Consider the following 27500-nt stretch of genomic DNA (forward strand, 5'->3'; position numbering starts at 1 on the left):
ACAACCTTATTGCGTATTGCTTGTGTTTGCAGGTGAATGCTAGTATTACCAAAACAACCTTATTACATATTGTTTGATTTTGAACATTAGCATTAGCAGAGTGACCGCACTGCATTTTTCTGTTGGAATTTTACTGTTAGCATTCATTAAACTACTATCATTTCCAAAATTAGCTAATTTGTTTGATTGTTTTCATTTGAACATTAGCAGAGCAACCGTATTGATGTCGTTTCCATTTGAAAGTTAGTTAACATTCATGGAGCAATATATTAGTTCCATTTCCTTGTGACCTCTAGCATTAGCAAAGCAACCTATTTGTTTGTTAGCATGAGCAGAGCTACCTTATTGCATATTGTTTCCATTTGACTGTTAACATTAGCATTCATTAAACTTCCTTGTTGAACATCGTTTCTGTTTTTCGTGTGAAAATTAGCATTAGCTAAACAACGTAATTATTTTGCTGGTCAACCTGGTTTTAGCTGGATTTGGCTTGTCATTTTCCAGCCTGACCAGCTGAGGCCAGGCTGGAAATGGCTGGAAACCAGCCTGGAAATGGCCAAAAACCCTCTAAAACCAGGCTGGTCAACCAGCTAAAACCAGCCAGCCAGCCTAGGCTGGTTTAAGATGCATTTTTCAGCAGGGCTATCAAACTTGTTTTTGTAAACACATGGATGTTAACATTAGCTGAACTACATTATACATGTTAATGTTAGCATTGTTTAAACAACCTTATTACATTGCTTCAGATGTAAATGCTACCCTGCTGAAAAATCCAGCTTAAACCAGCCTAGGCGGGTTGGCTGGTCTTAGAAAATGACCAGCTAAATCCAGCTAAAACCAGCTTGACCAGCCTGGTTTAAGCTGGACATAGCTGGTTTTGGCTGGGCTCACAGCCTGGCTAAGCTGGTCAAGCTGGTTTTAGCTGGTCATCTCCCAGCCTGACCAGCTAAGACCAGGCTGGAAATGGCTGGAAACCAGCCTGAAAATGGCCTAAACCCCGCTAAAACCAGCCTGGTCGACCAGCTAAAACCAGCCAACCAGCCTAGGCTGGTTTAATTGTTTTTTTCAGCAGGGTAGCATTAGTAAACAACCATATCATACTTGATTCTGTAATCATGTAAGTGTTAGCATTAGCTTAATTACATATTTTTAGGTTAGCATTGTTTAAACAACCTTATTACACTGCCTCCATTTGAATATGGATGCTAGCATTAGCTAAACAACCATATCATACTTGTTTCTGTAAGTGTTAGCATTAGCTAAATTACATTATAGGTTTCAATGTTCGCATTGTTTAAACAACCTTATTACATTGCCTCCATTTGGATGTGGATGCTAGCATTAGCTAAACAATCATAAACTTGTTTCAGTAAACAAGTGAGTGTTAGCATTAGCTAATTTACATAATATAATTTAATGTTAGCGCTTAAACTTATTACTTTGCCTTCTTTTGGATGTGGATGCTAGCATTAGCTAAATTACCTTATCACACATTGTTTATTTTAAGAATTTAGTGTTAGTATTAGTTATATTCATTACCATAAAAAGTTTGTCAATGACTCTACACATTGCATGTACAACCTTGATTTAATTGTTAGCACTTTGCTAACTTCATTAGCATACAATTTACGTTTCTGATACACAATGCATGTACAAAATTAGCATATCATGCACTGTAAATACACTGTATGGCGAGCTGTTCTGAACATAGCCTCGTTATTATTCAATTTCAAGGCAAATGTTATGCAAATTGGACAGCGGCGCTTCTATCCTGCAGAGTTTAGTTCCACTGCTAATCAAACACCTGTCCTAATCAAGGTCCCACGGTTCAGATTGAAGATGACAGGAGAGTGTGCTTAAACAGGGCTGGAACTAAACTTGAACATGTTAGAGGTAGCTGTTGGGAGTTAAGTATTTGCTACCAGCTCTTATACAATTACATATCGCAAAATAGATAGCAGGCGTCACGGTGGCGCAGTGGGTAGTACAATCGCCTCACAGCAAAAAGGATGCTGGTTCAAGACCCGGCTTTGTCAGTTGGCATTTCTGTGTGGAGTTTGCATGTTCTCCCGGTGTTCATGTTGGGATCCTCCGGGTACTCCAGTTTCCCGCACAGTCCAAACACATGTGGTACAGGTGAATTGTAATAAAGTCCTCTGGAACGGCAATTAAAGTGTTCTTGCAGGACTCCTAGAGTTCATCAAGATGCCTCCTCTTCATCTTACCCCAGACATGCTCAATAATGTTCATGTCTGGTGACTGGACAGGCCAATCCTGAGGCACCTTGACCTTCTTTGCTTTCAGGAACTTTGATGTGGAGGCTGAAGTATGAGCAGGAGCGCTATCCTGCTGAAGAATTTGCCCTCTCCTGTGGTTTGTAATGTAATGGGCAGCACAAATGTCTTGATACCTCAGGCTGTTGATGCTGCCATCCACAACATTTCACAAGCCCCCATACTGAATGTAACCCCAAACCATGACTTTTCCTTCACCAAACTTGACTGATTTCTGTGAGAATCTTGGCACCATGCAGGTTCCAGTAGGTCATCTGCAGTATTTGTGTTGATTGGGATGCAGCTCAACAGATGAATTATCTGAAAAATCGACCTTCTGCCACTTTTCCTAATGATCAACTAGAAGTGAAGTTATTATTTGATTCTCTTACAAATGGAAATGACGACAAGACCTTTGTTTGGTAATGTATATCAGCTGAATGTATTAAAAATGGTAAAACACAAGGGGAATTGAGTTGTAAAATTACCCAAAAAGTGGAGTTTTCGAATTGAATTGACATTCAGTGCAGTTTATCGTGAACAACTATCGTGTTTTGTGTCGTAGCATGAACTTTAGCATGCTACTGGCCTCGTCCTTTGCTTTGTGCATTTATTGCCCGTCTCGCTAGCCGTCCTGCAGGTCATCATCATCTGATCGAACAGGTGTTGGTCTCGCTGATTTGTCTGGCTTGTGTATTGATAGGCGCTCGATGAGTCCATCAGATAAAGAGCAGCATGTCGCAGGCCACCGATCCGGCGCTTATCTTCACGTTCCACCACTAGCGCACTGCTAATGAGTGCTAGAAACCCCTCAAAACCATTATTGAGCTCTTTGGCAGCCGATGTGGCGAGTCTGGAGGGAGGTTTGTTTGCTTCAGGTTATTGTGTTTCTGACTGTCAGTATGTCATTATTTTGGTGAGCTAGTTGGTGAACGTCTTGGTAATTGCCTTGGGGAGATGTGTGGATAATATCTAATATATCTGTGTGTATGTGTGTGTGTGTGTGTGTGTGTGTGTGTGTGTGTGTGTGTGTGTGTGTGTGATGATTTGGACTTTTTAATCTCATAATTAGGACTTTGTATGTCATAATTTTGATGTTGACATGCTTATTTATAATTGAGATAATGCTAATAGCTTTTTTAATCTCATTTGATCGAATTTGTGACTTATTGTGAGCTTTTTTTGTATTTTATTTAAATCTTGTGATTCAGTTTACTAGATTTTGATTTACTAAATAAAATAAATATTTAGATAAAAGTAGAAGTTATTACATGTCATAATTTAAATTTCATTTTTTTTGTATTTTGTATTTTTGTATTTTTTTTTTTGTATTTTTGGCCTTTTTGCGTTTATTAAGTTGATAGGAAAGTGTTTCAGACAGGAAGCAATGTGAGAGAGAAAGAGAGGGTTGGGACGGGAAATGTCCTCGAGCCTGGATTCGAACTCAGGACACACTTAAGTGCTACTGTACCATATGTCAGTGCGCTATAGGCCAGGGCGCTTCAGTCTGTGACGTTTATATGGGCACAAATGCATTTGCTAAAACAGCGTGGCGCAAAACATCAAAACGACTCTTACGCCAAGGTGAAACTAGCAAACAACTATCGCGTTGCGCCTTGCGCCACATTGCGCCGGGTGTATGATAAGGCCCATAATGTTGTTATTATTATTATAATTACAATGTCAGCCTTTTGTCTTAATCTCTATTGATCAGAATTATCATCATAAAAATAGCACCATTCACTTTTTACATCAATTCCAGTTCATCTCAAGTTTGACTTGGCATATCAATTTTCACTTTTTTTATTTAATCTTGTTATCAACATTTGTTTTTTTTTTACACCTCACAACATGTATTACATCCGCTAATTATAAGTACACTCTTGGATGACAAAAATAAAACCCAACCCAACATAAATTCTACACAAAATCAGTTTGAACAAAACAGCTTATCTTCGTAAAAACGAGACAAAAACACTGATTAAGAAAAAAAAAAGACGTCAACCTCCAAGACCCGAATGTGCGAAATGATGCAAGGAAGACGAAGAGCAGCTTTTAATGATGTAATGAAGAGAATTATACAGAAGAGATAACAAAACGCAATGCTTTCTGAAGGCAAACATTGGAAAACCACAGGAGACTCCCTACTAAAGAAAGTCAAGAGAGTGTGTGTGTGATAGAGAGAGATAGAGAAATTATAAGGTGAGAAAGGCAAGTGAAAAAAGGGATCAAACCTTGCTACTCAACTGAATGTCGAGTGAATTTGCGGATTCACAGCTTGGGGTCTGTGAATGCAAGCGTGCAGATATTTATAAAAGCAGAGAGAGAAAAACCCAAACCAGAACAGAAGCAAAGAGTCATGGTTTGCTTAAGCGCAGACACTCTTTCCCTGCTCTCGATCCTGAATAAAATGTCTTGAGTGTATTTGTAGCCGCGAGCCGATGCCCTGAGAGTAAATCTGAGAGGATTTCTGACGGCGAGCTAGCGAGGGGGTAAAAAAAAGGGCATCCGTTTGAAGGGATATGAAAGCCTTGTGCCAAGTGACTTTTCCGCCCAGACACTATAATACACCGGAGCTTCATGTAAATGCATGATCCCACAGCAGGGGGGAAACGCTTACCCTGCAGCGAGAGATTCCTGTAGAGCGGCATTCAGCCTACATTCAGCCCACCGCAATATTAACCTGCTGTTTTTGATGCACTTTTATTTTTGCCGAATTCATTGCTACCATCAAGCCGATGTCAACCTCTGGATGTCACGTTATTTTATATTTTGTTCGGTTAAAAACTTTTTGTTGTAATTGTGACTTTGCATGTCATGAATGCAAATTATAAGATTTATGAGTTATGAGAAAGTCGTTATTGAAACATCTCATAATTTCAATTCAATTCATCTTTATTTGTATCGCGCTTTTACAATGTAGACTGTATCAAAGCAGCTTCACATAGAAGATCATAGTAAATTGAAACAGTGTAGTTCAGTTTTCGGAGTTTAAGTTCAGTTTAGCTCAGTTCAGTGTGGTTTAATAATCACTTCTGAGAGTCCAAACACTGAAGAGCAAACCCATCAATGCGCAGCTCTACAGATCCCGAACCATGCAAGCCAGTGGCAACAGTGGTGAGAAATAAACTTCACCAATTGGCGAAAGTGAAGATCTCGAGAGAGAGACCAGGCTCAGTTGTGCACGACCATTTCTCCTCTGGTCAGACGCAGGGCCGGAGTGGGACTCTTTTTCAGCCCTGACTATATTAAAATAAGGTTATTTCCAATTCAGTTTCTAATTACACTATCACGTCTTTTTTTGAGAAAACAGCACTTTTAGAACTTCAAATGTTCAACAGCCCTTACAGTATTATGTCTTTACAATAAAAATGAAAAAAAAAAAAAATGTTACTCAGACGAGGACCGAACCCAGGTTGGCCGCGTCATAATCTAACGTACTAACCACTGTACCACAACAGCTGCATGTTGCATGGCGACTTATCTAGTTATATCATCATTAACCTGCATCCTGCTCACGAGGCTACGTGAAAATAGATAAAAAGAGCAGAGCTGCGGTAAAATAATGAATAAGAAGTCTGTGGTCAAGTAAATAAATAAATAAATTTTAAAAAGTGTGACTGCTGAGAGCAACCGATTCTGGAACTAGGGACACCGGCCCTCGCGGCCAAAAAACGGACCAGCCCACCGGGAATTCTCCCGGTCCTCCCGATTAGCCAATCCGGACCTGGTCAGACGTCTTGTGCAGAGCTGCAGTCAAGGCGCCGGAGACTGGAAGCTGGACCTCAGCGAAGACTCCTTCATGACCACCACAGCAGCTGCTCAGGATACGGCCTGGTCCAGGATTATGGAAAACTTGGGATCATCTCGTCGCTGGTCTTGGATCGATTCAGTGGAATCAGTGATTACCTTGACTGTTTTGAACTTTAGTGCGTCCAACTGGTGTCTAGCGCCAGACTCGTGAACAAAAGTGCCAAGCTGATTAATGAAGTTTTTAAAATGGAAAACGAGCATGGGCGGTTCTTTAAAAATGACGCTTTTACAGGTGGTGTTTTGCACGCTGGTGTGCATGATCACATTAGTGATTTTTGTTTAGTCACGAGGCGTTAAATGTGAACAAAACATGAATAAAAAGTGTCTTGGTGTGATCGGGCCTTAAGATGAAAGTATAAATTATGAATTGTCAAAATTATTGCTGTTGTGATGTTGTTATTGCTCTTTATCTCATAATTACCATTCATTACATACAAAGTAGAAATTTTGTATGTTTTAATAAATTGTTTCAATCTTATAATTTCTAAATATCCTAACAATTGCTTACAAAAACAGAAATAAGCATTATGAGTCACAATTCTAAGATTTATTACAATAGGGTATATGCCGAAGCATGCTAATAGGACGTTAAATTTGCCAGTAACCTGGGTTAAGCGCTTCCGGTCAACTGTATGCCAATGCAAAAATTGCTGCATTTAAGGTCTGTTTTCTTTAAAAATTAGCGATCTCCACTGGCTGAGTGATATAAAGCAAGTGGTGCTCGCTGCAGAGCCATTTGAGGAGAGCTGAGCTCCAGCGAGGGGGAGCTTAAGCTTGAGCTCCACCTTTTTTGCACTTCTTCTACGAGTGATGTCACTGGGGGTAGAGTTAGGGGTGGGGTTGGTGTATGGATTAAAACAGCTTACAGGAGGAGGAGCGACAGCTCATGCTCCCCCTCGCTGGAGCTCAGCTCTCCTCAAATGGCTCTGCAGCGAGCACCCTCTCATTTAAAGTGGGTCTCAGATTGTACAAGAAGCACTGCATTAAATGACATTTTCCCCTGCCATGTCTTTGTAATTTGAGCATTTATTTTACCCCAGTATATTCAATAGAGCTTCTGCGCTTACCTGCCGATTCTGACGAGCAAACAGCTTTTGTCTCGTTTTACGCTTGGGCAACTAAATAAATGCCAAAATTTATTTAACTGAATGTATTTTAATGACATTACAACATCGATGCTGCAAAAGGAATCGTATAAATTAGAAAAAAATTCATAATAACAGGCCACCTGAAGTTTATCAGTATGGGAAAAACACTAGCTCGGCAAATACCCCATCCATAATAGGGTATATGTCATAATTTTGACTTTTATTTCGTCATTTTCAACTTAATTTATCTGGAATATTATTTATGTATGTTTTAATTTTGACTGATTACTATAACTTAGTATGCAAAGTTAATATATAATGTAAAGCCGTAATTGTAAGATAAAAGTATAAGTTATGAAATGTCGAAATTATCGCAATTGTAACCATTTATGTCCTAATTTTGAATGATTACTATAACTTAGTATGCAACGTTACTATATAATAATCTCATAGTATGTCGCAAGTTTGACATGTTGTCTAACATTAAATCTTAATTATGGCTAAAGAAAGTCATAATTAACACTTTGATATCTAATTTCTGGGTTAGTAGACAATCTCATAATTGACACATCTCATAGTTGTGATTTAGTATGGCATTTTTGATTTACACACAAATATGGCTTGATATGTCATATTTTTAACTTTAATTTCATAGTTGAGCTAAATTAAGACATACTATCTTAATTAGAAATGATGTATACATAATTATTGACTTATCTTTTATATCAATTTTGAGATTGTCATATTTTTTCTCTTGAATTTCATAATTTGGATTAATAATCTCACAATTATGACATTTATGGGTTGTTTTTATTCCGCCTGCTCGTTACCGTTTATCTGCCTCTTTAAACCTGCTGAGCAAAATAAATCATCACAGCCTTAGCATGAAAACGTAGGCTCATGCTAGCTCGACAGACACTTCACTGGCTCATGAAGGATAATTCAGCAGGACTGCTGGGACACCTGCTAACACTACGCTGACATGAACAAACCAAAATCAAAGTCTTCTTCACAGCTGGAGAGAGTATGAAGAGGAAACAGACCATTCAATGAAAAATTAATGAGAGAAACACTCAACATGGAGGCTGCAGGGAAAAAAACAGGCCAACCAATTGGCTTATTAAGCTTTTAGCTTATTAGCCACACAACCAGTCCTTTGTACGAGAATGGAAAACAAGCAGGCTAATTACTAAACACAGTGCTTTATACATTACTACACTCTCTTACATAATCTCATACTGTTTTACAGCATACGTAAACAAACTGGCATTTAACTTTTGAACTAGTGCTGCACGATATTGGAAACATTTGTAAAACTGTATTAACTGCTATTAATACAGTTTGAATAGCACTATTTGACTGGAGTTTAGTATTCAGGTACAGAAATTGAATAATCATTCATTCATTCATTTTCTTGTCGGCTTAGTCCCTTTATTAATCCGGAGTCGCCACAACAGAATGAACCGCCAACTTATCCAGCAAGTTTTTACGCAGCGAATGCCATTCCAGCCGCAACCCATCTCTGGGAAAAAATTTACTTCTACCTCAGTCACTTTCACACATACAGACCTTTCTAGAAAATGACCGGCAGTTTTCTGGAAAGGTCTGTATGTGTGAGCAGGCCCTCTTTGAAAATACTGGTAAATTCGTTTCGGCTATTGTCCAGAAAGAGAAGTTGTAACATTACCGGTAAAATTGCCGTAGAGAGCTTGTGGATGTTTAGAAAGAACTGACGTGAGATGGCTCCAGCCAATTGGAACATCCAGTCGCATTAACATCTCCACCGTTTATGAAAATAACTTGCAAACTTCAGGAGCACCCAGTTGAAAACATCTTAACTTTTTCAGAATGCTGCCAGCATTCAGCTTCATACTTTGTATGGAATATACACATTTCGGTAGACTACCCTGCTGGAAAACAGCTTGAACCAGCCTAGGCTGGTTTTAGCTGGTAGACCAGCCAGGTTTTTAAGGGGTTTTGGTCATTTCCAGGCTAGTTTTCAGCCATTTCCAGCCTGGTCTTAGCTGGTCAGTCTGGAATATGACCAGTTTGGTTTAAGCTGGACATTAAAGCTAATACCAGACAGGAAATGGTTGGAAACCATCACCTTACAAACGGGAGGGAGCTCCGGGCTTGAGGACTTTATGAGCTGGGCATAGGATGATAACTGTTTTCAAGGTATACCACGGTTTGGAAAAGTCAAGGTTTTAAAACCTCCAACATTTTCTGCTATACTGTTCCTAAGGTATGTGTATTTTTATTTACATTTTTTTTTTCAGCTTTTTAGGAAAACAGTATCGCAGCATAAAAAAATCCAAAGATGCTATTTTAAATTGTCAAGAAATCTGTGTTTTTTTTTTAAACTAATGAAGAGAGCAGCCTGACATGTTTACTGCTCCAAAATATTTTAATGTTTCTCAAAATAAGTTTAAAAGTTAATAATAACAAATAATATTAATAAGTTTGAGTTTTTTCAGGGTGTCCGCAGAGACTTCAAATATCTTCAATTTCAAAAACTAAATTTAAAGCCTTAAAAAAAGTGCACTGAAATATGCTGTTGTGAGTCTTAAATACTTTAAACAGGTCATAATTTTCACTAATTGTCCACGTAAAGCTATAGCCATTCAGTACAACTAACAAATCCATCTAAAAAAACATTTAACAAAATTAACATTTATTAACCATTTAGCAACATGGTTTAACTGTCTTCCTTACATCCGTACAATAACATTAGTTTAAAAGTTTTTATGTTTTTATGCATAAGTTTATGTTGTGCATAAATGTTGTTTATTACAGCTTTTAAAACTTTGATCTCATTGTGTCTCATTTTGAGTGTCGGTTAAATAAATGACACCAAATATATATATATATTTTAATAAAGCATTTTTAAATAATCTTGAAGTTAAAGGTGTAGTTCCTCTCAAAACAAATATTAACCTTGATTTAGACCTCAGAATTCTGAAATTTTTTAATTGAACATTAGCAAACTAAATTACATTTAAAAAAAATACACTTATGTTGTGCATACATTTTGTTTATTAAAGCTTTTAAAACTTGTTTTTTTTTTAAGAAAGGTTGTGCTAATAAAAATATATGCATATAACTAAAGTTTGCTTGTTTTGACACATTATTTAAAATATGTGGCTAAGAAATAACTGAATTTTAATTTTAATTGGGAAAGTAAATTAATTAAAAATAAAATGATTAGCGTTTTCCCCTGTGATAGTCTGAAATTTCATTGATAGAAGTCTTAAAAAATCTTTATTTTGATGTGATGAAACCTGCAGAAACCCACAGACATTTAAAAAGAATATATTTAGGAGCAGTAATCACAATACCGTGAAACCGTGATATTTTATACAAGGTTATCATACCATCAGAATCTTATACCGCCCCATGCCTATTATAAGTTCAGGGCTCTCTCCCGGGACAGCGTGCCAATTGAGCTTTATAACCAATCATCAGCTAAGTGTGAACTCTTGAAAACAAGTAAAATTATCTGCCAGTTGGAAAAGTAAAATAATCGTCTTTTCACTTTGAAATGTCGATATTTTTGCTAAAAATAAGACAAAAAAGTGAGAGAATTTTTATTTTTTTTTGTTTAAATACAGTAATTAAATACAATTTAAAATACTTCTGGTCAACTATAATTCAGAAGCAGCATTGCATATCTAGTGATGTGACTATCGCGAATGTGTACTGTATTAAATATTGTTAACATTGAGTTCTATGAGCAAAAGTAATGTTTCCACACCCCACACTAGTTGAGATCTTCCACTTTAGACAGCTTGGCGCTTGTAGATAAGAACCAGATTGAAACCGTATTTGTTTAGCTTTTCCATTGGCAGCTTTTAATGCCAATTTTTTTTAAACAGGCTGCTGTTAGCTGATTGATAATGTTTAGCACGACACGGCTGAGGTTCCACTGGGGCTGCAAAATGAAAGGATGAAGCAATACTGCACATCGCTGAAATCCAGCACTGGGCCCAATACCGAGCCCTGGGGGACGCCGTAATGGCTGCAGATTTCTCTCTCTTTTGCACTGCTGGAGCTAATGGGGCGGCGTTTTGGGAGATCGTCCGAATCTCACATTACTCACAATCTGCCTCTCTAATGGCTCTGTAACGTTTGAAATCGTTTTCACTGCTAAAAACAAGCTCTCGGCAGCTCGTCGATTAGGGCATCAGTGGACTTGTAACGATTGTCTGTGTTATGTTTTTTTTTTGTGGAAACATTGATATGTGAAACCATTTTTTTCTCAGTCATGCTCTGGGTTAGACAAAGGATCTTTTCACCATGCTGTTCACCTAATGTTGTAATCTTGAAATATTCCAATTAAACAAACATAGGATTGGAAATTTTGTAATTCTAGCTGTTTTTGTTTGTTTTTTTGGCATTGAGATTTATTGGGTGGATAAGCAATGCAAGTAAACCTCGATTATTTATTGCCATGTCATAATTACATGTGATTTGTATTAATAAGGACATGAGTATCTACTTATTGTATTTTTTTTATCTCATAATTATGACTTTTATACTTGGTACATATATATTGGTATATGTTATAAATCAATCTTTTGTATCATTTATGACTTAAAAAATATTAATAATATAAATGACGTAAAAAAGTAATAATATATGACATATTCATAATTATAAGATAAATTTTAAGTGATAAAATGTCAGTAATCATCATTATTTTTAATAATGTCTTTAATTTATACCTTCACACAGTCATAAGTTTGACTTTTTAATCTCCCTATTAAGATTTCATATATCATAATTTTCACTACCATCATTTTAATTAAGCAAAATTTACTCTTGTTATACCATCATTTCAAGCTTTAGTTTCATTATTATGAATTTGCTTAATTTTGGATTGTCATCATTTAGCTTTTTAAAATTTCTCATTATTGTATCTTCTTTTCATTATAGTATTGGATCTTCATATCGATATCTATATCTCCTATTAACTTGTTATCATTTTGACTATGTATCTCATATTTATTATGTTTATGTGATATAGTATTTTGGTATATAGTCAGACAGACACACAGACGTTTACCAATTTTTTAAAACTATTGCCTATATCCTAAAAACTTTTGGAGCTAAGACAGATGCCTGTGGTGTACCGCAAGTTATGCCATAGATCGATGGATAGGTGGAGGGATTGACAGACGGACCTGAGACAGATTCTTGTGGTTCACCACGATAGATAGATAGATAGATAGATAGATAGATAGATAGATAGATAGATAGATAGATAGATAGATAGATAGATAGATAGATAGATAGATAGATAGATAGATAGATAGATAGATAGATGGATGGATGGATGGATGGATGGATGGACAGATGGATGGATGGATAGATGGATGGACGGACAGATGGATGGATGGATTGATTGATTGACGGACAGATTGACATTTTGGACCTAAGACAGATCTCTGCGGTACACCACAAGTTTTGGATGGATGGATGGAAGGATTGATGGATTGACAGTCGGACTGCTTGACAGATGGACAGATTGATGGATTGACAGACCGATGGATGTTTTGGAGCTAAGATTCCTGTGGTACACCACAAGTGATGGATGGATGGATGGATGGACGGACAGATGAATGGAGAGATAGATGGATGGATTGATGGACAGATTGACATTTTGGACCTAAGACATCCACGTGGTACACCACAAAGAATGGATGAATGGACGGATGGACAGACGAATTGATATTTTGGACCTAAGATTCCTGTGGTACACCACAAGTGATAGATGGATGGATGGATGGATGAACGGATGGATGGATGGATGGATGGATGGAGCGATAGATTGATGCATAAATGGATGGATTGACGGACGGACGGACGGACGGACGAAAGGACGTTTTGGACTTCAGACAGTTCTGTGGTACACCACAAGTTTTAGAGAGATGGATGAATTGTGGGATGGATGTTTTGGACTTAAGACAGTTCCCTGGGGTACAACACAAGTTGTAGATACAGTAGATGGATGGAAGGATGGATGAATGGATGGATGGATGGATGGATGGGTGGATGGATTGACAGACGGAAGGATTGACAGATGGACAGATTGACGGAAGGACAGACGGATGGACGCTTTGGACCCAAGTCAGATCCCTGTGGTACACCACAAGTTGTAGATAGATAGATAGATAGATAGATGGATGGATGGATGGATGGATGGATGGATGGATGGATGGATGGATGGATGGATGGATGGATTGATGGATGGGTGGATGGATTGACAGACGGAACGATTGACAGATGGACAGATTGACGGAAGGACAGACGGATGGACGCTTTGGACCCAAGTCAGATCCCTGTGGTACACCACAAGTTGTAGATAGATAGATAGATAGATAGATAGATAGATAGATAGATAGATAGATAGATAGATAGATAGATAGATAGATAGATAGATAGATAGATGGATGGATGGATGGATGGATGGATGGATGGATGGATGGATGGATGGATGGATGGATGGATGGATGGGTGTTTTGGACCTAAGACAGATCCCTGGGGTAAACCACAAGAGATAGATAGATAGATAGATAGATAGATAGATAGATAGATAGATAGATAGATAGATAGATAGATAGATAGATAGATAGATAGATAGATAGATAGATAGATAGATAGATACTTTTTGTGTGTGTGTTAATAAAGTTCATTTCAGTAGTGATTCCTGCATAAACACAATGCAGATGTTTAATGTATGTTTCTCACAGCTGTAGTTTGCTCTTAGTGATTCCCTCACTGTAATATTTAAAGAGTTATACTGCTGTGGCTCTTTTCATGCTGTATTATTGTGATGTGTTGATGCTCTGGGAATGACTTGCAGACAGATGCGGTCCAGCTTTGCTCCTTGTTGACGCACTCCTGCTGGGGTTTTTTTGGCTCTGGTTTCAGTGTGGAAATCGTCACATCCAACACCTGTTCCTCTGCTAAGCACCTTCTTGTCTTCCTGAATGATTTGCTCTCAGGGAAAAATTTCTGCGAGGCTTTTATCTGTTTTCTCCTCATCTCTTTCTCTTTCGCTTAAGCTCATTAAATGTTTCCAAGAGAATAGGAAATCAATGGCGCATATGGTGTGAGGGAACTTTTTTTCTCCACTTGATTTGTTTTACCCTGTATTTATCTGTTTTTCCACATATCCATCCGCTGCTCTTTGTTTGTCTGTTTGGTGAGATACACATTTTATTTGCAGCAAAATTCCGTAAGATATTGAAGGTGTAGATCACTGAAGAATGATTAGGGTGAGTAAATAATGTCATTTAGTATCCACAATAAGCATGAAAAAAATTATGAAGAGTTTTTTTTAAAGAATTATCGAGATTATATTGAGATTATAAGTAGAGAAAGCTTGATTTAAAAATAATAAAATTAATGATGATGATAATAATAATAATAATTAAAAATGTTAATAGGAAATAACATTAGTAATATAAAATATAATAATACCATTTAATAATAACAATATTCATAATAATATTAATAGTAGTAGTAGTAGTAGTAATCAATAATAATAATATAAAATAAATAATAATAATTAAAAACATAAATAAGAGAATAATAATAATATTTTTATAATATACTAATAAAATTCATAATAATAATATAAAAATATAATAATAATAATAGTAATGATAATAATAAGTAAGAATATTAATTTAAATTATATTAAATATAATAATAATAATCATCATTTAAAATTTAAATAAATAGTAATATTAATATTTTAAAATAACAATAATAGTTATAATTAGTAATATTATAATTAATAAAAATAAAATAGTTATAATGATGATAAAAAAACAATAATACTTATTTAATGATAATTTAAAAATAAAATAATAATAATTTTAATAATATAAAATCCATAATAGTAATAGTAGTAGCAATAATACTAATTAAATAAATAACATTATTAAAATTAAAAATAAAATAATAATTTAAATAATATTTAAACATATAATATAGTATAACAATATTAATTAAAAATAGAAATAATAATAATCATTTGAGAATATAATAATGATAATAATTATAACATTTTACAAATTATTATTATAATTATTAAAAATAAAATAATATTAATAAAAACTGTAATAATAAAGTAGTAATAATAATAATGAAATAAAACAATATTTTTTATTAATATTAAATATCTAACAATAATAATAATAATAATAATAAAAATAATAATTTTAAATTATAATATAGTAGTATTTATGTAATGTAATGTAATGTGTATTTATATAGCGCATTTATTGTGTATGGCAATACACCCAAAGTGCTTCACAATTTTGAGGGGGGATTCTCCATCATGCATTTATCATATAAATACAATAATCATAATAACAATAATAAAAATAGCATTACTACTACTAACAATAATAATAATAAAATTAATAAAGTAAAAAAATATAAAGTTTATAATGATATTTTTTTATTTTAGTATCATTGCTACATTTAACAATTAATATTATCATTATTATTATTACTATTATAAACAGCAGTAATAATAATAATAACAATAATAATAATAACAATAACAATAATGAGCTCAGACAGTAGGAATGTGTTGGTTGTTTACTATTTCTGATCTCCACAGTATCTTAAATTCAGTCGTATAGTAATACCTCACAAATTTGCTTCTCATGTAGATGTATCTCGTTTTAAAAACATTAAGGTCATTGTATTCAAATGCAAGACACAAACTGATTCACACTGTCTTTCTATTCCAGGTTTTCCACTCCTCCTCCTCCTCTTCCTCTGGGCCAACAGACTGTAAGGTAGGAATATAGTTGATTTCAGATGCACTCTTCATCTTTTTGGCAGGCGAGCGCCGGCTTGGCGGCCCGTCCGATGTTTGTAGCCGAAATGGCAATGCAGCACTTGGTTAGGTTCCCGCATGACCTTTATTCATCCTGACACACATCAGGCTTCTGGATCGCAGCGGGACGAGCTGCTGGAAGGAAAACGAGAATGTGTCTGATCGCTTTAAATGTTCATCATTTTCCCACCTTGTTTAATCTTCCTGGCGGTCTCGCTCAAGCTCTGAGCTGTGGGTTTGATTAGTCAGCCTAGTGGAGGACGACAGAATGCTAAACTGCCTTTTCAAAGCGACTGAAATCAGCTCACATGAAATGAAACTTAAGTCTATTTGCTGACTTTTTACTTCATGTCCTTTGTGCATAAGTTGTTCATTTACGAGAACTGACCAGGGTGATTGGGTGTATTGTGTTTATAGCAATCTCAGAAGAAGTCATCAACCAGATGCATCACTTGTTCAACATATTGTAGCTACTTAAGGAGTCAAGTCGACTTTTATTGTCATTTCAACAATATACAGTGCAGCACAGTGAAACTAAACAGCGTTCCTTGAGGACCAAGGTGCTACATCAAACAGCATAAATTGACAATATAACACAGGACTACACACTACTATAAACATGTAGAAGAATGAAATAAAATAAGATCAACTAAAATATTGATTATTATGGGATATGGAGGAAAAATATTTGTTGACAGCGCTTTACCAACAGAGAGAGAGAGAGGGGAAAACATTACCTGATGCATCGTTGGTAATATTTTCGCAAGATGATCATGTCGCCGATTAGCTAAATTAATTCACGCCTCCTCCTGAAGTGACGTGCGATGCAATAAAATTCTGTTTTCCAGCCGCGCTTCATTCTCGATATGTATAGTTTGTCTAAAGCAGGCATACAATCAGTCAGCACAGTCATCCCTCCAGAGTAAAAGTGACATTTTGTGTTAGCCGTAAGGGTGTCACAATCCTCCAAATCCTCGATTCGATTACATTTTCGATTCTAAAGTCACGATTCGATTCGATTTTCGATTATGAATAATTAATTAATTAATGACCAATTCATTATTTGTAGCCTACCGTTTAAACTACCTGACCTGCATGGTCTTTGTTTTACCCATAAACACACGATACCAAGATACACACATAATTACCACCTGTCAATCACTTTTACTGCGGGACTCGTGAATAGGCAGTGATCTGTGTCGTTATAATGGCGACGGTAAAAAAGACGTACAACCAACAGGAACCAGCCAACAGCATCTGAGGTGTTCGCTAAAATGACTAAGTACAAGTGAGTAAAAGATTGAAGCAGTCCTCTGACTGCCTGGACCTGCTGTCTCGAGCGCAAGGCTGTGTGTGCGTCTGTGTCTGTGTGGTCACGTGATGTGCATTTTCAGAGGTAGAGAGGAAGGAGGGCTGCTCAGAAATGCTACACGCCACTGTGGATGTCAAATCGTTGTCGTTCTAAAATGCCATTTAAAAACAAAGACGGTGTAAACAGGGCCTGAGTGTGTACTTTTCGCGAGCGGATTTGCAACGGGGGCGGGCGGAGGATCGCGATGCCGGTGTTGTCTATCGGACGAACCGTACGTAATACGTACATAGCAGAGCTTGCAAAAACTGTGTTGAACGTTGTCAACATAACTCACTGGAAATCCAAAATGCTTACACACCGGCGACTTCGTTGAAAGAGGAGAGGGTTTAAGTTCTGTCGACGGGTCTCCTGCTTCTGCAGTTTAACAAGCACTTCAACAAGCCTGTTTTTTTCCCGCTTGGCAAGCCAAGCTGACATGGCATGGGGGCGTGGCAGCATCGATGATTCTATTTTTTGATTCGATAATCGAAATTGAGCATAAATTTTGATTAAAAATCGAAATCGTGACACCCCTAGTCTGCCGGTTTGTTTACTTGCAGGAGTTCATTGGCATTTTCCAGCACTTGAATTCTGACCAATCGATAAACAGTTAGAAAATATGTTCAACAACATTTGGCCAATGAGAGATGTGAATTTTGTCAGGTGACTGCATTTTGGTTCGTTTCAACTGGTTCGGACCAAAGCCAGCAGTGTGGTGTGAAAACGACCCAAAGGCGGCAGAAAATGCAACGATTTATCATTTATTGCCCTTGGTCCGGACCAAATGAAGCGAATTACAGATGTGAAAGCACCCTAAAACAGGACAAGAGACAACAACGCCGACCAGTACACTTCAGATGTTGTGCAAACAGGAATAGGCAATACTTTGAGATATTGGTGAACATATTTATCTTTAACGCAACTTGCGGCGAAGAGCAGAAATCTGTCTTAAGCTGCGGTCACACTAGAGTTTGATAATGCGAAATTCTGTCATGCGGTGCTGCGAAAAGGGGCGGGATTAAACGAGGTTATTAGACATTAAAAAAGTAAGCGATTGGTTTATGTTTTAAATTTCTGTTCAGAGAGGTCATGTTTTGATCCTCAATTGGTCTCACTCAGTCAAGTGATGCGATTTCGCTGGTCAGTGTTCACCAAGCTTGAACTATGCACCGCAGCGGCCTGCGCAACTTGACGCATGACCCTGCGATTCCAGTCTGATGCATTTGCGTCATATGAATGGAAGTCTATGGGGAGAAAAGCCCAGTGTGAACGCAGCTTTAGGTACTTGAGGTATTTTTATTTAGGTTATAGGCAATGATTTGAGAATTTGGTGAACTGTCCATCCATCCATCAAATTCCATCCATCCATGTCAAATCCCGGCCATCCGTCCATATGTCCATCCATCCATCCATCCATCCATCCATCCATGTCAAATTCTGTCCATCCATCCATCCATCCATTTATGTCAAATCCTGTCCGTTTGTCCATCCATCCATGTAAAATCTCGTTCGTCCACCCATCCATGCAGGTCAAATCCCGTCTGTTCATCCATCCAAGTCAAATTCTGGCCATCCAACCATCCATCTATGTCAAAATCAGTCCATCCATGTATTTCAAACCCTGTTTGTATGTCCGTACATCCTTCCGTCCATCTGTCCATCCATCCATCCATCCATGTTCTATCCATCCATGTATTTCCAATCCCCTCCATCCATGTCAAATCCCGTCCATCTGTCTGTCTGTCCGTCCATCCATCCATCCATCTGCCTGTCCATCTATCTGTCTGTCCATCCATCTGTCTATCCATCCATTTGTCTATCCATCCTTCCATCCATCCATCCATCCATCCATTAATTAATGTCATCCATCCTTCCATCCATGCTTTCATCAATAAACACAAAAATCTCATCTAACCACCAACATCCATTTATCCATCCATCCACCCACCAACCTGTCCGTCCATTCATCCACCCGATAACTTATCCATCACAAATTCAAGTGTGTTTATCACAAAGTCTGAAAAAAAGAAAAAAAAGGGTTGATCACCACATCAATTAAACAGAATTAAATCAGTGTGCTTATTGGACTGCATTACGAGATTACAAAGACAGAACAAAACATGTGCTGATGAGTCGTTCACAATCAAAATCAAGTATGTGTATTAAGAAAGCAAATCGAGTGCGTTTTGACTTTTCCTTTGCAACTTTAATCCATCTTTGTCTCCGCAAGCTTGGCTCAATGTGATGTACTATAACCTGAGCGTGTAAACACACACACACACACACACACACACATGCACAGCCTCAGCACTTTCCAGTGTTCTGGCCGTATTTCAGGCTTCTGCTCTGCTATCAGCACTGAAGCAGCTTCGCTCTCGCTGTTCGGCCAAGCCTGGGAAACAATACGTGCTGTTATTTATTTATTATTTTCAGAAAGAGGCCGTTTGTCGCTGTGTGCATGTGTATGTGCCCGCGTGTGTGTGTGTGTGTGTGTCAAGCTGTCGGGCAGGTCCAGGCACGGCCCATTGTGGGGAATAATGGATGCTATGGCCGCTATCAGAAGAGTTATCTCTCACACACACACATACGGGGCTTGAGGAGCCGGTGATAAATGACTTTGAGACTCGCTGTCTACGATCAATAAACCACTAGCAGCAGATGAGTGAGACCGAGCTGCGTTTCTACTTTACTTCTTCTCCATCTGCTCCGCTTTGGCTCCTTTAGACACTCGTTTTCTCCTCTCATCTCTCATTCTCTTCCCATCTGCGCTCTCGTTTGCTGCTATGCTCTTCTCCTGTCTTATCTGACTTTTGTCTCATTGGTGTTTATCTGTTTAACTTGGCTTGTTGTCTGTTTCTTGTTTTGTCTCGCTTTTATTTGTATGTTTGGCGTGTCAAGCGACAACTGGAATTGAGGGATAGTTCAATCGAAAATGAGAAGTCTGTCATCATTTACTCACTCGTTGACTTGTTCAGAGTAATTTCTGCTTTTGATTACAGAGCTCAGTGGTTAGCAGGTTCGAGTCCCAGCAGGGCCAGTTGGCATTTCTGTGTGGAGTTTGCATGTTCTTCCCTATTAGTGTGCGTTTCCTCTGGGTGCTCCTGGTGTTTCCTTCACAATTCAAAGATATGCACTATAGGTGAACTGAATCAACTAAATTAGCCTTCAAGAGTTCACACTTAGCTGATGATTGATTATAAAGCTTGTTTGGCATGCTGTCCCTGGAGAGAGCCCTGAGCTCATAAGATCCTCGAGCCCGGGGCTCCCTTCCAATTGCAAGGCGAGAGGGGAGTTTGAGCTCAGGTAGATCTCGAGAACTCCTCTGCTGTAGTAGCTAATAAACAGATAGTGATTGCTCTTAGGAGATAACTACTTACTAGGAGCATTTCTATGGTGCCGATTTGGATTAGTCAATTAACTTAAGTTGCATGTTTTTGGACGGTGGGAGGAAACCAGGGAACCCAGGGGAAACCCACGTGAGCATGGGGAGAAATGTGTAAACTCCGCAAAGAAACATCGACTGGCATGGTAAGGACTAGAACCAGTAACGTTCTTGCTGTGAGGCAACAGTGCTAACCACTGGGCTATCGTGCCAGCCATCTAGGAAAAGAGGGGGAGTAGGGGTGGAAGGGGGATTCTTCAAAACGAAGATGGCTGTTATATGGAACTTAGGGTATTTATAGTGGCTTATAGACTGAAAAAAGTGTTGCATGCAGAACTGTTGCAAACAATTTATTTGTGTTGAATTTAAACAAACAAATTAAGTTTGATAATGTTCAACTTAATTTGTTTGTTTAAATTCAACAAATATAAATTGCTTACAACCACTTAACGTCAAAAAATTTAGTAAATCCAAGGAATCATCTAAATATTTTTTTTCAGTGTAGAAATCGTCTGATTGGTGAATCATAAATTGAGTAATGAGGGACTAGCTGCAAGCAATCATACGCACGTGATCCTCTCGAAATTAGTTAATAAATAAACTTCACATAGTGTGTGTGTGTGTGTGTGTGTGTGTGTGTGTGTGTGTGTGTGTGTGTGTGTGTGTGTGTGTGAGAGAAACTGTTTACACTAATAATTTTAGTTTTAAAACGCACAAGTTTTGCTACAGTTACGCCTTCCGTCCACACTACACCGGAGTTTTCGATCGCCTAAAACTGAGTGTTTTGAAAACGCTGAAGAGGCCGTTTTCATTTTAAAACACTGCTGCTCTGTGCCAGTGTGGTTGGGGGAAACTGGAGACATCTGAAAACTATGGTGGCCGGGAAGTGTAAAACAACATTAGAAAGTGTTAAACTTTTACGGAGCTCGAGACAAATTTACATTTTGGAAAACATTTTTACCTATCATGAGACACAATTACATAGGAAAAACGATTTTACCAAGGACGAAACAAATTAACATTTTAGGAAAAAAAATTAACAAGATGCAAAACACTTTTACCAGCCCTGAAACAAATTTACAATGACAGATTCTTTAAGGGAAAGGATTGTACCACACATTTTTTATTTCTCTGAGGGAGAAGCTTGGAGCAGACGTGAGCTTTTACGACAGTTTTTCTAGTCAACGAAAACACACTGGAATCTTAGCAAAACGAACCCAAAGTAATTATCGTTAATATTTGCTGCGTGCTTTTTTTAGTTTTTAAACGAACAGATCGGAGTGTGCGCATTCAGTCATATTACTATCGGTTGTCAGCTATCAGGGTTCATCAGGTTCATTGCGCTCCCTGGGGCCCCAAAACGGTGTGGAACTTAAGGCCTGATTTAAACTTCTGCATCAAGCACACATGGTCCGGCGCAGCCTTTACGTGGTCGCAGATCTCTCACTGTGGCTGCACCAGCGCTGATGCGCACCTCTCAAAAAAATTTAACTACACTTCTCAACGATGCATAACTCAAGCTTTGTGATTGGTCGGCTTCGTAGCTGTGACAAGTGTGGGCTTTGCTTAGAACCGCAAGCTCGATGGTGCGAGTGTTTATAAGTGTGGAGTCCCGTGAAGGAGCTCCAGATGGAAACTTTTGTTTTGCGTTTACCTTATGATTAAAGTTGTTGCAAGTCCACCGGTTTCCGCCTCTGAATGAGCGAGCTTTCAGAAAAAACTAAATACCCGCAAAGAAACTCGACACAGAGGAATGTAAATACCTCACTGCTAGCTATTGTTTCGGAAGTGTTATTGCAGAGCATCTCGACAGGGTGCAGAAGTATAAATGTACGGCTACTCACAAGGCAGGCACCGTGGGTCACGCAGATCACTCGACACGGAAGTATAAACCAACCTTTAGAATCATCCCAACTTCCCCCCTGGTGGCACCACATTGATCTGTTCATACAGAATTTCTCAGTTTTCTCAGAAATGACATTATATAACCTCGCAGAAACACCTTAATGTGGCTGCTAACAACTATAAGCGGCTTACCTTGCCATTAAAGCGTTGATAACACTCCTACATCTCCATTGATCAAAAATAAGGCTGTGATATACGTAAACCCACCAACATTAATCATCATGATACTTGGAAAGACTTATCAGCTAGAGGAAAAAAAAAACATTTTTAATCACATTAGCCGCTAAAATTAGCCACATTAGCCACTATCAGTTAGTGGAAATGCAGTAACGTCGTTTTTTTTGTGTGTCTGTTTTGATATCACCAAATTTGTGATCCCTAGTTTGTCTCAGTTTTTCTTCTATAGATTTATTTTTGTGGCCTTCAGGTCTCATTTCATCTCCTCTTTTCTCATCTAGCTCTTTCACATTCACCCTCCGCTCCCATTTTTCAGATTTTTATCTCATCCCGTTTCTTCCAATCCCTTTTTTATTTCGTTTTCACATTTCATCTAATCTCCTCTCACTTCATCTCGTCTCATTTTCTCTTGTTTTCACATCTTATGTCTTGTTGCTTCTCAGAGTTTCGTCTTGTGTTTCCTCGTTTCAAGTTTTCTCATCTCATCTGGTCTATCGTCTAGTTTTACTCATGGTTTTAATTTTTCCTCATGTTTTCTCTTGTGTCCTTGTTTCATGACAATCTCATTTCTTGCCTTTTGTGGTTCTTTGGTTCTCGTTTAATGTCTTTTCTTAAAGTCTTTTTCATTTCTCCCTTGTCTCAACACATTGTTTTCTCTGTCACATTTAATCGAATCATCTCTCCTTTTTTCTCATTTTTTTGTTCTGTCTCTGATCATCTCATTGTTTGGGGCTTTCTGGTCTCATTTTGTGCCTCTTTATCTCTTCATTTCTCATTTCTCTTCTCATTTTCACATAACGTAATGTTATTTTCTCATCTTTCTTGCAAATACCCAGCAGGCACAGGACGTCAACATGACGTCAGATTGATGTTGTACCCCAACATCGTGGGGATGTTGCATTTTGTTGGAAAATGAAAACGTCAGACCAACGTCGATGTCCAACATCCAACCTAAAATCAACCAAATATCAACATCTAATGATGTTACAGCAATGTTGTGTGGACGTTACCAATATAACATCTATCAGACACTGGATTTTGGTTGCCATACTTGACGAATAAATGTCAGTATTTGACATTAATTTAAGATGTTGGCTCAACGTTACATTTTGGTCACTTTTCAGCACAACCTTAAATCAACCAAATATCAATATCTAATGTTGTTACAGCCTGATGTTGTGTGGGCGTCACTACTATGACATTTATCAGACGTTGGATTTTGGCTGCCATACCTGACGACTAAATTACAGTATTTGACGTCAATATAATGTTGATTTAAATTGTTAGCTCGACGTTGGATTGTGGTCACTCTCCAACACAACCTAAAATCAAAATAATATCAACGTCTAATGCTGTTACAGCTTGCTGTTGTGTGGACATTACCACTATGACGTCTATCAGACGGATTTTGGTTGCCATACCTGACGAATAAATGTCAGCATTTGACATCAACATAATATTGGTTGAAGATGTTGCCTCGACGTTGAATTATGGTCATTTTCCAACACAACCTAAAATCAACCACAATGACATCTATCAGACATTGGATTTTGGTTGCCATACCTGACAAATAAATGGCAGTATTTGACGTCAATATGACGTTGGTTTTAGATGTTGCGTTGACGTTGGATTTTGGTCACTTTCCAACACAACCTAAAATCAACCAAATATCAATGTCTAATGATGCTACAGCTTGACGTTGTGTGGACGTTACCACTGTGACGTCTATCAGACGTTGGATTTTGGTTGCCATATCTGACAAATAAATGTCATTATTTGACGTCAAAATGACGTTGGTTTAGGATGTTGGCTCGACGTTGGATTTTGGTTACTTTCCAACAACCTAAAATCCACCAAATATTAACGTCTAGTAATGTTACAGCTTGATATTATGTGAATGTTACCACTATGACGTCTATATGACGTTGGATTTTGGTTGCCATACCTGATGAATAAATGTCAGTATTTGTTGGTTTGATGTTGGATTTTGGTCATTTTCCCACACAACCTTTTGACGTCATGATTGGACATCAAAATAATATTGTCCTTAGACTCTGGCTAGACATTTAATTTTTGGTCACCTGACATCACAACCTACATTTTACGTAATATTAACATATTATGATATTGTGTGGCTGCTGGGTGTTTATTTTTGACTCTGCTGGTTTTATTCCAGTTTTTCATCATGTTCGGCTTTTGGTCTTATTTTGGTTGATCTTGTCCTTTTCAATTTATTTCTCACTCGTCTCCACTGCCATTGTTTTCACATCTCGCGTTGTCTCCTCTTTCCTTCGTCTTGTTGCTTTTCTCACGTCTTTATCTTGTCTCTGCTTGTTTTGTCACAGCTCGGGTTTCTGCTCTCGCCTCTTTCTTTCCCAGTTTTCCACCCTGTGTCTTAGTCCTTCACCGTGTGTTTTCTCAACTCTTCCTTCACCATCTTGCCTTTCTCGTCTTGTTTGTTACTAGTGTGAACTCTAGGACCCTGCAAAGTATGTGATCTTTTTTTTATTATGAAAATAGATTTTTATCATACCCCCCCCCCCCCCCCCCCCACACACACACACACTGAAGAAATTATTCATTGAATTTACTACATATTTTTAGGTAAGTGGTTGCAAACAATTTATATGGGCTGTATTTAAACAAATTAGTTATTTTTTATTATTAGTTAATTATTAGCTTATTTATTTATTTATTTATCTATTAATTTTTTTTATTTATTCTGGAAATGTTAAAGTTTGAGTTTAATTCCAGTCGTGATTAAAGTAATAAGGAAGCCCCTTTAAGACAAGTCATTTCACTAGGCAGCCATCTTTTAAACACCTCTTGGTAAGTATGCTTGGGCATTCTGTCTGAATGGAGAAACATTAAATTCGCTAAAACTGTTGGCCAAGCTTACCATTGCATTACATGTTGGGAATCACCAATAAAATTAAACAACAACTGCCTCATAAACTTCGAAACAAACAGGTTGCTCAAGCTAATAAGCAAGCGCACTCCAAAGGAACAAGATGGTAACACCAACCTCATTTACGGCCGTGCTACACACTTTCATCATCGAACACCAGGTACAGGCCGTCCTGTCTAGCGCACATCACATGACAACAGCAACTTCTCAAACGCCCACAAACTTGTAAACGTAGAGTCACTGACATTTCTGGAGGAGATCCACAACTTGGTCTTGATGGCGAATCTCTTCCAGAAATGATGTATTAACCTCATGTGTATTAACCTAAATGATTTATTTGAAAAACAGAATCGTTTCTAAAGAGTCGTTCAACCATTATCGTACTGGTTTTGATTTGCAGCAACGTAAATATAGCTGCAGCTAAGCGAAGCTGCGCGACCCACCTTTCCTCACTATGCGACCCGCAGTTTGAAAACCCCTGCTGTAGGGGAATTAGATGAACTAAATTGTGCGTTGTCTATGCGTGTGTAGGAATTATTGCGTATGGGTGTTTCCCAGTACTGGGTTGCGGCTGGAAGAGCATTTGATGCTTAAAACATGCTGGAATAGTTGGTGGTTCATTCCTCTGTGGCAACCCCTGACAAATAAGGCAGAAGGAAAATTAATGAATGAATGAAATCCCAGATCTTCAGGAGTTTTATTTGTCTCCTCGTGTTTTGTAACAGCTCTTCCTTTCTCTCTCTGCACATCTCTGAACTTCTCTGTAAAGCTCCATTGTGGTCATAGAGGACTGCTTTGAGGGGTGCATGTCCATCACACACACACACACACACACACACACACACACACACACACACACACACACACACACACACACACACACACACACACACACACACACACTCGCATTATTGTTCAATTACTAACACTCAGATGCACAGAATAGCTCAGATGTGGTGTGTGTGTGTGTGTGTGTGTGTGTGTGTGTGTGTGTGTGTATGATAGTGTTTCCAGCTGTAGGGATTGATCGCAGAATGAGAGTGTAATGGGAGATGAGCTCTCATCTCAACTCTCACTGGAACAGAACAGAGATTTGGTTACAAACACCAGGCGTATGACACACACCACACACACATGCACACACGCACAGCAGCACGTGTGATCACAAATCTCCAGACAGCGTCACACATCCTCGGAAATCTTCAAAAGGAAAATTGTGAATGCTAATCAGATGTTTTTGTCTATTTCTGGCATGTGAAGACTCTAATGCTCACGCTAATTAAACCCTCCATAATAAACCTCCTCTATTCTGTCTCTCTCTCACACGCACACGCACACACACTTACACAAACACACACGTGCACACACACTCATGCATACATACAGATACTCACACGCATACTCATGCACACACACTCACAAAAACATACACATTCACATTCATGCATACACACACTCACTCGCACTCACACACACACACTGACTTACACATGCACATACACACTTACATACACATTCATGCACACACACACATGCACATGTGCATACACACTCACGCACACAATCAAACGTACACACACATGCGCACATACACACTCATGCACACACTCAAACATACACACACATGCACACACACACAAACAAGCAAGCACGCTCACACTCGCACATAAACATTCGAACATTCACACACCCACTCACACTTACACTCATGCACACACTTAAACATACACACAAGTACACACA

The 27500-nt window shown here is 38.0% G+C and overlaps 1 protein-coding gene across 2 annotated transcripts in view; it reads left to right on the forward strand.

Annotated features, from left to right (window-relative positions):
• Positions 1-27500, forward strand: part of plxnb2b (plexin b2b) — a 327318-nt gene that overhangs the window by 61285 nt on the left and 238533 nt on the right. For both annotated transcript variants that reach the window (NM_001423669.2, NM_001197316.3), the window contains 1 exon segment: positions 15946-15993. The gene's annotated coding sequence lies outside the window, so the exon portion shown is untranslated.

Source organism: Danio rerio, chromosome 25 (genome assembly GCF_052040795.2).
Source record: "Danio rerio strain M-AB ecotype USA chromosome 25, GRCz13ab, whole genome shotgun sequence".
Classification (NCBI taxonomy): Eukaryota; Metazoa; Chordata; class Actinopteri; order Cypriniformes; family Danionidae; genus Danio; species Danio rerio.